This window comes from Grus americana, unplaced genomic scaffold (genome assembly GCF_028858705.1).
Source record: "Grus americana isolate bGruAme1 unplaced genomic scaffold, bGruAme1.mat scaffold_466, whole genome shotgun sequence".
Lineage (NCBI taxonomy): Eukaryota > Metazoa > Chordata > Aves > Gruiformes > Gruidae > Grus > Grus americana.
The window spans coordinates 3,678-13,735 of record NW_026561729.1 but is presented as its reverse complement, the minus strand read 5'-3'; the positions used below and the strand labels follow the sequence as shown (position 1 = coordinate 13,735).

Below are 10,058 nucleotides of genomic sequence, written 5' to 3'. Positions count from 1 at the left end.
TGAGGAAAACAAAGTTTCAGGTCCCTGGCTAGGGGAAGAAACCAGGCAAGCGCCGCCGTTCCTTCCCCCCGACAACACTAGCAAAAAAAACCCAGCCGCTGGGGGCGAGCGTTCCTCCGAAAGAAAAATCAGGTGAGAAACCGCATTTTTATTTTCAGCTTACCTACAGGATAAATGTCTTTGTAGTTGCTACAAAACGTGTAAACTGCACAAAGATTAAGTTTTGTAACCGATCTAAGGTTCAGTACGAAAAACTACCTAAAGGAGTACGCAAAGTCCCACTCATCAACAATTATCTGACCCTGTTTCATATTAAAAAAAAAAAAAAAAAAAAAGTAATGCTAATCACACAGACAAGCCAGGAACCCTCCACATGAGAATCTTTCCGTTCAGCCGGAGGCAGAGCGAGTACTTACCACGGGCATCCTCATCTGGCTCTCCGCTGCTAGCAGAGCGGCACGCCAACGCTGTCCGGTACACGCCGTAGTACGCCTAGTTGCTTCTACGTATTTACCGCCGCCTGATTTGATACTCTCACAAAGAGATCGACGAAAAAGCCACCCTTTCTTTGAAAAAATAAAAACCAAAACCACACAGTTAAGGAACGGTAGGCGAACGTATTTCTAAATCATAACCCACGGCTTGCAGGCAGACCAAGAGCAGCTCTGACGATGCGGTACGCTCATCAAACATCTTTCACGCAGGAATAACAGATGTACTCCTTTACCACGGGACGCAGCCGGCACAGGGACAAATTTCATGCTGTTTTTGTCACACGACCGTCCTTCTGCACCAGCCAGTGGGTTCAGAATTAAGGACGGGACAGGCTAAACGCTCACACGAGCCTCCTATCCGTAAGAAACTATTAAAAATAGAAAAAAAAACTTCCACGTTTTAGATCGCGTTGCCTTAGGGACTGCCTCCTTCAAAGCCTGCCTGTTGGGGGGGGGGGGGGTGGGGGGGCGCGTGTGCGCGCACGCACGCGCGTGAGGCGTGGAAATCGGTCGCAGAATTCAGTTGCCTAACGAGAGACGGCCCTTCTCCTCGCAAGGCAAACGTTTCAAAACGTCGCACTCTTTTCCGATTTTACCGGCTGGTACTGGGGTTGCCCTACCAGCATGAGTTGGGGACCCGTCCCTCTGGGTCCGTGCGACGCCAAATTAAATATTCTGCAAGTACCGAGCAGGAGATGGAAAGTAAGCTAAGATGCTCTCTGCCGTACAAGGTTTGTTCGCCATCGTCCCCGAGGGAATCGCACAAAGCCCACGCTTGCCGAACCGGTACGTCGGAGGCCTACGGGAAACGGCGCTGACGTTTCGCCAAGCTCTTCTCCTGTCAAGAAGAGGACCTTTTCTGCGGCATCCCTATTGGCGTTCGGCCTGCTTTCGGCTCATTCTGGCAGGTCAGCTTTCAGAGAAAGCCTGAGATTTCAAACCGCCAAGCAACATTCACCATTCTTGCTCTCTGACTACGGGGAATTTCAGCGAATCGGAACGCTACTTGGAGCCACGTTCCGGGTCTGTTTCGCCGCAAACCAAATATCTAAGCCACGGACCGGGCGCCCGTAGAAAAATTACTTTAAAAGATTAAAGACAAGCACAGTACTCACTTTTGTGAAATTTCTTCCGGTAGCGCCATCAATTTAGCGGCCGAACCCAGCCGTCGAAATTCCGGTGCAACGGAGCGAGCAGGAACGCGTCCGTGCCGCTCTTCCCTGGCCACGGAGCCTTCCGCTCTACCCGTTACTGCGAACGTACGGAGCATCGGCGCAGCAGCACCTGTGGAATAACGCACCGCCCACAGCTATACAGAAGAAGAATCCGAGACGACGGTAGAAGACCCCAGACCAAAAGTCACCGCGGGACTAAGGGACGCGCGGACAGCGCGCGAGGGGCGGGTGTCCGGGACCCAAGCGGGATCGGCCCGGGATTTCTTTGTTCGGGGTCCCTCTCTTTGGAGGCGCCCGCCCGGGCCGATCCCGCTGCTGCACCTTTCAGTTACGTTAATTATTTTACAAAATCCGACACCCGGAGACTGCTGCCGGAAGCCTCGGGTCGAGCCCGAAGGAGGAGGAGGAGGAGGAAGCGCGCCCGAGAAGAAGCGTTGTGCGCGCGACACCGTGAACGGGGTGCGAACGCTGGGGCGGCAGCTGCTCCTCCTCAAACAGAGACAGAGAGAGAAAGAAGAGGGGGAAAGCACAGGGTACAGAGGGCGGAAGTGGAAAAGAGGGGCGGGAGCCGGACAGAGGGAGGTGGAGAAAGAGGCCGTCGGAAGGGAAGGGACGGGCTGCGGGGCAGAGGGGGACTTGCCAGCGCCAGGTTCGCGGTTCCACCCGATAATCGTAAAGGTCTCTGCCAACCTCGACGATTCGGTCGCTTTAAAAAACAATCGGGATCTCGAGGCGGACCGAGGGAGAGACGGAGAATATAAAAACGGTCGCGGCTAAGAGGGCAGAGAGGGAGGAATCGCGAGACAGGGAGAGGCAAGCCGGGCAGGGGAAAAAGTCCCGACAGGCTTCTGCAGCGACAGGGAGGAATTGAAGATTCGAGAGAGAGAGGGAGCTGGACAGAGAGAGAGACGGGGAAAGGTAAGACGGTGGCGAGCTACCGGGCAGAGAAGCAGAGTTTAATGCCGGGGACCGGGGAGAGGGACAGAGAGGGAAGGAGAAAGGAACGAAGGGACGGGCTGCGGGGCAGACAGGGAGGAAGGAAGGAAGGAAGAAAAAGAGAGGGACAGGGAGCCAGACGAACCGCGACGGGGAAAGAAAAAGGTACCGACGGGCTAGGAGGCAGAGAGGGGAGACTTTAGAAAACAGGGACGGGGAGCGAGACGGAGCCAGACCGAAAAAGGAACCATAGCGACGGGTGCCGGGACAGAGAGGCGGGCCTTCAAAACGAGGGGCAGGGAAGAGGCTCAAGAGGGACGGAGAGAAAGAGAGAGACTCACGACGACTCGCTACGGAGCCGAGAAGGAAGACCTCGAACAACAGGAACGAGGAGCCGCACAGAGAGAGCCAGAGATGGCAGAAATACCGACGGGCTACAGGACCGAGGGGGAGGAATGCAGAAACAGTGGCTGGGGGCCGGACAGAGAGACAGGGAGAGAGAGAGGAAACAATAGCCACGGGCTACGGGGCAGGCAGAGAGAGCGAGGACCTAAAAAAGGTGGGGACAGGCAGCCCGTCAGAGCGAGATGGAAAAAAGAACATAGCGGGGAGCAGAAAGCAAACCAAAAACCCCCACAGCGGGGTGGGAAAGCGAGGGGGGGCAGAGGAGGGCCCGCGACGCAGAGGAGAGGCGATGGGGCCCGCGGGCCCAGGACTCACCGCAGCTCTGGCTCTCGGCGCTGCCGGGAGAGCTTGCCAGCGCAGACGCTTCTTTCTCCCGCTCTCCGCCTTTCCTTTGCTGTCGCTCCGGTCGCTCGGCTGTCCTCCGCCTAAGAGAATACACGGGTGTCTTACAGCTCCGAGGAGACGAGTCTGCCTAGATGAGTAGCCTGCCTCCCTGCCTCCCTCGGTACGCGGGCCGCACCGTGCTTTGGATTACGCGTGGCGACCCTGCGGTGCCCGTCGGCAGCCTGACCTGCCGCGGAGCGCAACGAGGGATCTTTCCTCACCCGGCGAGGCAGGCGCTCTCTTGCCTGCAGCGGGAGGCAGCTGCCGGCCGGAGAGCCTTCCATCTCTTCTTCTTCTTCTTCACCTTTCTCTGGCCATTCCAGCTTCCCTTAGGGCAGCTGCTGTCCACGGCCGGTAAGCGCTCCGCCGCCTGTCCCTTTTCGCCCCCACGCCACGAGGCGAGCCAGGCCAGGCACAGGCGAGGCGGGTGCAGTCGACGGCATCCCCAAGGGAGGGACGGGCAACCACGTCCTCAGCGCGGCCTGGGAGAGGGAAAGAAAAAGCAGTGGCCGTTACTACCGGAGGTCGGCCCTGGCCGGAGACCCTCCTCCTTCTGCAGGGGCTTCCGGAGACGCCGCTCTTTCCCCGCGCTGCTGCCGCTGCCGCCGCCGCCAGCACCCCTGTTCAGGGAAGAAAGCGGCACAGGCGAGGGCCAGCTTGCCGCCTTCCACGCCAGGGCTCGGGGGCGGCCTGGGGCTGCCGGACAGGCTTCCGGAGAGTCCGACCGGTAGCGCTCGTCTCGGGACACCGGGCAACGCCTCGCCGCGCTGCGCGCGCTCTCGTAGCACGGCCGCACCGCTGCTCGGGAGCGGCTGGAAGCCTGCAGAAAACCACTCGAAACCGGCAAAAAAACCCCAACCTCGCGCTCCTGCGAGAGCAAGTCGGGCTGTCCGGCAGCCACGTCCGCGAAAACGACGCCTCCGGCACGCACTGGCAAGCGCCGCGTGGCAGCCATTAGAGTGCCGTAAGACTACACTTCCCGGCGTGCTCCGGGGAGCCAATATGGCCGACCAGCAGCCGCGTGCCCCAAGACTGCAACTGCCGGCGTGCCGCGGGAGGCAGCCTTCCACGCTTCCTGACCCTGCGGGGACACCGTCCCGTGCCCTCACCCCAAAGCCGACTCACCCGAAAGCCCCGCCGAGCCGCGACGGCAGCCCCGAGCTCCGCAGCGCGGCTCCGGGCTGGCGCCCCCCCCCCGCCCCGCCCCCGCCTCCCTCAGCCACCTCCGAAAGGCGCGGACGCCCGCCGGCTCCGGGCAGCCCCCGCCGCGCGGCTCCGGACGGTCTCCCCGCCCGGTTCCGACACGGCGCGCACCCCCCCACCCGCCGCACGGCTCCGGGCAGCCCCCCTCCCCTCTGTGACACGGACCCCGCCGCCCCCCGCCCCCGCTCTCCTCGGAGGCGGCACCGCTGCCGCCGCCCTCCTCGGGGCTTTCCCCGGGACCCGCCGGTCCGTCCCGCTGCCCCGCTCACCTTCTCCCTCCGTGCAGCCGCAGCCGGCGACGCCTCCGCTCTCCCTCGGCTCACAGCAGCCCCTGCACACCGGCTGCCGGCAGCCGGTTCCGGGGAGGGGGCGTGGCGCTGCACTGCGCATGCGCGGCGCTGCCGCTGCAGTACCGAAATTTGGTCACTAGGCGGCAGCACCGAGCGAGCATGCGCTGTGCGATGCGTGAGGGGCGGGGCTTGGCGTGCGTCGGGGGCGGAGTTTGCGTGGCGTGGCGCGGGGCTCTTGGCGGGCGTTTGCGTGGGCGCGGAGTTTGCGTCGGGCGGAGTTTGCGTGTGGGGCGGGGCTTGGCGTGCGTCGGGGCGAGTTTGCGTGAGGGGCGGGGCTTGGGCGTGCGTCGGGGGAGGAGTTTGCGTCGGGGGCGGAGTTTGCGTGAGGGGCGGGGCTTGGCGTGCGTCGGGGGCGGAGTTTGCGTGAGGGGCGGGGCTTGGCGTGCGTCGGGGGCGGAGTTTGCGTCGGGGGCGGAGTTTGCGTGAGGGGCGGGGTTGCGTGAGGGGCGGAGTTTGCGTGAGGGGCGGAGTTTGCGTGGGGGGGGGCTTGGCGTGCGTCGGGGGCGGAGTTTGCGTGAGGGGCGGGGCTTGGCTTGCGTCGGGGCGGAGTTTGCGTGAGGGGCGGGGCTTGGCGTGCGTCGGGGGCGGAGTTTGCGTGAGGGGCGGAGTTTGCGTCGGGGGCGGAGTTTGCGTGAGGGGCGGGGTTTGCGTGAGGGGCGGGGTTTGCGTGAGGGGCGGAGTTTGCGTCGGGGGCGGGGCTTGGCGTGCGTCGGGGGCGGAGTTTGCGTGAGGGGCGGGTTTGCGTGGGGGCGGAGTTTGTGTGTGGGGCGGGGCTTGGCTTGCATCGGGGCGGAGTTTGCGCCGGGGGCGGAGTTTGCATCAGGGGCGGGGCTTGGCTTGCGTCGGGGCGGAGTTTGAGTGAGGGGCGGAGTTTGCGTGAGGGGGCGGAGTTTGCGTGAGGGGCGGAGTTTGCGTGAGGGGCGGAGTTTGCGTCGGGGCGGAGTTTGCGTGAGGGGCGGGGTTTGCGTGAGGGGCGGAGTTTGCGTGAGGGGGGGAGTTTGCGTCGGGGCGGGGCTTGGCGTGCGTCGGGGGCGGAGTTTGCGTGGGGGGCGGAGTTTGCGTCGGGGGGCGGGGTTTGCGTGAGGGGCGGGGTTTGCGTGAGGGGCGGTGTTTGCGTCGGGGCGGAGTTTGCGTGAGGGGCGGGGTTTGCGTCAGGGGCGGGGCTTGGCTTGCGTCGGGGCGGAGTTTGCACCGGGGGGCGGAGTTTGCATGAGGGGCGGGGCTTGGCGTGCGTCGGGGGCGGAGTTTGCGTGAGGGGCGGGGCTTGGCGTGCGTCGGGGCGGTTGGGGGGGGAGTTTGCGTTGAGGGGCGGAGTTTGCGTGAGGGGCTGGCTTGGCTTTGTGCACAGGGGCGGAGTGAGTGGGAGGGGCGGAGTTTGCGTGAGGGGGGCTTGGCTTGCATCGGGGCGGAGTTTGCGTGAGGGGCGGGGCTTGGCGTGCGCCAGGGGCGGAGTTTGCGTGGGGGCGGAGTTTGCGTGAGGGGCGGGGCTTGGCGTGCATCAGGGGCGGAGTTTGCGTGAGGGGCGGAGTTTGCATGAGGGGCGGGGCTTGGTGTGCGTGAGGGGCGGAGTTTGCGGGGGGGCGGAGTTTGCGGGGGGGCCCGGAGTTTGGCATGGGTCAGGGGCGGTGCAAGAAGCATCACTTTTGGATCCGAGGTTGCGAGCATGTGACCTTGTTGAATACGTTAATACCCCCACACACACTCCTCCCCTGCCCCCTCACGGCCCTCAGTCACACCCCCCCCCCCCTCCCCCTCCCCCCCCCCCCCCCCCCCCCCCCCCCCCGCAAAGGAAGCGCCAACGCAGCCGGCACGGCAAAAGAGACCGCAAGCGTTTATTCAGTCACACACAGAGCCGGTTCCGGGAGAGACTCCGCACCGGGGCTCGGGGCCCGGCCCTGGGGCACCTCGGCTGTCCTACCCGGAGCCACGCTCGCCAGTCCGGCGTGGAACAGACACACGGTCGGTCCGTCAGGCTGCTGGAGAGCTGGGCTGCTATGTGCAGGCTGCCGCCAAAACCGAGGAGCCAGCTGCAGGACGCTAGAAGAGAGGAGAAAAGGGGCAGCCAGCTGGATGGGGGGGGCGGCGGCGGCGAGCGAGAAAGCACGAGGCAAGGAAAGGGACGGCGAGTGAAGGACGGGGACAGGGAGCCTGACAGAGAGGGAGGAAGAAGCGGCAGGAAGAGAGGCAGCGGGACGGCGACCGACAAACCAGGACGGGGAGCGGGACAGAGAGGCAGAAACGACCCTGGGCGGGCAGCGCCACGGCGAGGGAGGAAAAGAGAATAAGGGCAGGGAGCCGGACCGAGAGGTACGGCGAGGGACAGCGGCACGGGGAGCAGGACAGAGCAACAGAGAATAAAAAAGGAAGCGGAAGCGTGAGCGTGAGAGAACCGGGCTGGGGAGCAGGGAGAAGGAGAGATAAAAGGAGAGAGCAACAGAGGGAAAGAGGACCGGGGAGCGGGACGCTGGGGCAGAGTGAGAACAAGAGGGGCAGGGAGCAGGACAGAGGGGCAGAGGCAGAAGGAGGACAGAGGGACAGAGAGACAAAAGAGGAGACGAGGACTGGGCAGAGGGGAGAGAAAGACGGGGGCAAGGAGCAGAGACACCAAGGTGCCAGGAAAAGGACGGTCAGATGGAGCGAGAAACAGGGTCGGGGAGCAGGACAAAAGGACAAAGAAAAAGGCGAGGAAGAAGGAAGGAAGGATAAAGGTGGGACAGGGAACGGGACATACGCAGCGAAACAAAGCAGAACAGAGAAGAGAGGACAGGGATTGAGGAACAGAGAGAGAGAGAGACGCAGGCTGGTACACAGAGACGGCGAAGGTAAGCAAAACCAGCGACGGGCAGGAGGACCTGGTTCTGACAACCCATCGCTCCCGGTGTCGCTTCCACGGCCTCAAAAAATGCGACGTGCCGCAAGACAAGAGAATGGGAGAGTGAAAGCAAAGGCACGGGAAACTTAACGCTCTTAGTAATTTCACTGAGCATCACAGCTTACAGTTACTCAATGTCTTCCGGTGTCACAGGGTGAGGTACAACTGATTTCGTCTCCATATCTCTGGACAGAGCTTTTCTCATATCTGGGGGGGGGGGGGGGGGGAAGAAAAAAAAAAAAAGATATTCTAAGACGACAGTCCTTGCACAAAGCCACGTTCAGCGAATTCTCTGTTACAATAAGGTCGTTTCTAACCCAGAAGATTTCACAGAATCATAGAGTATCTCAAGTTGGAAGGGACCCATACGGATCACCGAGACCAAGCCCCCGCTCCACGCGGGACTACCTAAAACTAAACCGTGCGACTAAGAGCATCGTTCAGACGCTCCTTGAACTCCTGACAGGCTCGGTGGCTGCGACCGCTTCCCTGGGGAGCCTGTTCCGTGACTGACCGACCGCCCTCTCAGTGAAAAGCCTTTTCCCAACGTCCGGTCTGAACTTGCCCTGACGCAGCTTCGTCCCGTTTCCTCGGGTCCTAGTGCCGGTCACCGGAGAGAGCGGAGGTCAGCGCCTCCCCCTCCGCCGTCCCCCTCGAGGAAGGTGTAGACTGCGATGAGGTCACCCCTCGGCCTTCCCTTCTCCAAGCTGAACAAACCAAGTGACCTCAGCCGCTCCCCCTAAGTCTTGCCTCGGAGACCTCTCGCCATCTCGGTCGCCCTCCTCCGCGCACGCTCCCAGAGCGTTGTTCGGCGGCACCGCTCTCGACTGGAACCTAACGCTGCACGTAACTCAACTGAGCGGAAAGGAAATGACGGGCTAAAGGGACAAATACACGATTTAAGGCAGCCGCAACGATGGCAGATGTCTGTCCGTAGCCCTTCTAGTTATTTCACAGCGCTCCTGCGTATCAAACGAACGGTACCAGAGCAGAAAAGGTATACGGCGTGGCCACGTTACCCCTCGGGGAGGACGGCGAAAGGAGAGAAGATCTAGAAAGAGGAAGCAGCTGGTACTTCGCTTTTGGTAACAGAATTAACATCAACACGTTCCTTCCCTTTGAAATTGAAAACGCCACCAATTCTCTGCCACTGTTGACCACCGACACTTGTAAATTTCTAGTGAAACAGCTGAGGAAAACAAAGTTTCAGGTCCCTGGCTAGGGGAAGAAATCAGGCAAGCGCCGCCGTTCCTTCCCCCCGACAACACTAGCAAAAAAAACCAGCCGCTGGGGGCGAGCGTTCCTCCGAAAGAAAAATCAGGTGAGAAACCGCATTTTTATTTTCAGCTTACCTACAGGATAAATGTCTTTGTAGTTGCTACAAAACGTGTAAACTGCACAAAGATTAAGTTTTGTACCGATCTAAGGTTCAGTACGAAAAACTACCTAAAGGAGTACGCAAAGTCCCACTCATCAACAATTATCTGACCCTGTTTCATATTTAAAAAAAAAAAAAAAAAAAAAAAAAGTAATGCTAATCACACAGACAAGCCCAGGAACCCTCACATGAGAATCTTTCCGTTCAGCCGGAGGCAGAACGAGTACTTACCACGGGCATCCTCATCTGGCTCTCCGCTGCTAGCAGAGCGGCACGCCAACGCTGTCCGGTACACGCCGTAGTACGCCTAGCTGCTTCTACGTATTTACCGCCGCCTGATTTGATACTCTCACAAAGAGATCGACGAAAAAGCCCACCTTTCTTTGTTCTTTGAAAAATAAAAACCAAAACCACACAGTTAAGGAACGGTAGGCGAACGTATTTCTAAATCATAACCCACGGCTTGCAGGCAGACCAAGAGCAGCTCTGACGATGCGGTACGCTCATCAAACATCTTTCACGCAGGAATAACAGATGTACTCCTTTACCACGGGACGCAGCCGGCACAGGGACAAATTTCATGCTGTTTTTGTCACACGACCGTCCTTCTGCACCAGCCAGTGGGTTCAGAATTAAGGACAGGACAGGCTAAACGCTCACACGAGCCTCCTATCCGTAAGAAACTATTAAAATAGAAAAAAAAACTTCCACGTTTTAGATCGCGTTGCCTTAGGGACTGCCTCCTTCAAAGCCTGCCTGTTGGGGGGGGGGGGGGGGTGGGGGGGGCGCGTGTGCGCGCACGCACGCGCGTGAGGCGGGGAAATCGGTCGCAGAATTCAGTTGCCTAACGAGAGACGGCCC

General features: G+C 60.8%; 1 long non-coding RNA gene across 1 annotated transcript; it reads right to left on the bottom strand.

Moving 5' to 3' along the window:
• Window positions 1–6,797: 6,797 nt before the first annotated feature.
• LOC129200760 (uncharacterized) lies at window positions 6,798–9,565 on the bottom strand. Its single transcript, XR_008575088.1, has 3 exons — window positions 9,429–9,565; window positions 7,945–8,026; window positions 6,798–6,984 (listed from the first exon to the last, which is right to left on the bottom strand). It is a non-coding gene; the product is annotated as an uncharacterized LOC129200760 (long non-coding RNA).
• Between the last annotated feature and the right edge of the window lie 493 nt (window positions 9,566–10,058).